This window comes from Haplochromis burtoni, unplaced genomic scaffold, assembly GCF_018398535.1.
Source record: "Haplochromis burtoni strain Fernald_Lab_line unplaced genomic scaffold, NCSU_Asbu1 Contig_7096, whole genome shotgun sequence".
In the NCBI taxonomy this organism is placed as follows: Eukaryota; Metazoa; Chordata; class Actinopteri; order Cichliformes; family Cichlidae; genus Haplochromis; species Haplochromis burtoni.
In genome coordinates this window covers 1-1,085 of record NW_024589453.1, presented here as the reverse complement: position 1 = coordinate 1,085, position 1,085 = coordinate 1, and the positions used below count along the sequence as shown (strand labels likewise).

Sequence of the window (1,085 nt, the reverse complement as noted above, 5' to 3'; positions counted from 1 at the left end):
TCATTTATAAATTGCATTATTTCTCCACTTCTCATGCAAAATGCATTCCCTTCTTTTCGTCTTTTCAGTCCACAGTGACTTTGGAGGGAGACAAGCTGGTCCACGTCCAGAAGTGGGACGGCAAAGAGACGAAGTTTGTCAGAGAAATCAAGGATGACAAGATGGTCATGGTGAGACAACCTTAATCTATATATATATGAACATTTGCTGTATATAGACTTTCTATACTTTTTGGGAGCACTTTTGGAGACAGACAAACAACATTTTTTTTATAATGCAATTCCTCGAATTAAATGATTGTCCAGTTGCTTTCTGAGCCTAATAAGCTTTGTAACAACATAAAATTGATTTTGATGATTTTATGCAGTAGATGAGGTCCAGTAGATCAGTCCAACCAAGATTGATTTACAATTGGTCTGGAATTTTCTTATAACAATTATATGATGATTTGCTGATTAAGCAAATGAGGATTCTTTTATATATATTTAATTAAGTAAACTTGAGAATCATACTTTCTGTCCTCTCTCCTGTGCAGAATCTGACCTTTGAAGACATCCACGCAGTGCGCACCTATGAGAAGGCATGAGTGCTCTGAGTGACAGCCTCCCAAAACTGTCCAAAAAGTGATGGGTTTATAAATATTGTTGACTGTATGCTTCTCTTTGCACTTCATCCTCCTCCATATGTAAAAGCAAGCTGCAAGCTGCACAAATTTTGTAAGTTTTTTTTATATGAATACATTTCTGTCATGATGGATGGATCATCTTTGCAACCCTGTGCGGAAATACAAAATAAAAAAGGGAAAAAAAAGAATTTATTATTTGCCTCTTGCTTGATGTAGTGATATGGTGTTAAACTGAACAGCTGAACAGAATCTAAGAGACAGGCAAAGGGAAAGCATAATGTACACAAGATAATTGACTATCAAATTAAAACAGGAAGTGACTAACAAAGAAACCACTACTAAGACATACAAACTCGACAAAACAAACAGGGAGACCAAACATCCCCCGAGACCAGACACGACTGGAGAGGCAGAAAGGGAACTAACATGCTCAAACAAGAAACAAAGAACTAGAAATATA

General features: G+C 36.4%; 1 long non-coding RNA gene across 1 annotated transcript; it reads left to right on the top strand.

Annotated features, from left to right (window-relative positions):
- Positions 1 to 68: 68 nt before the first annotated feature.
- On the top strand, positions 69 to 813 carry LOC102309327 (the record flags this gene model as incomplete). The annotated part of the gene is given in 2 exon segments (XR_318285.3): positions 69 to 170; positions 536 to 813. It is a non-coding gene; the product is annotated as a fatty acid-binding protein, brain (long non-coding RNA).
- Positions 814 to 1,085: the final 272 nt, after the last annotated feature.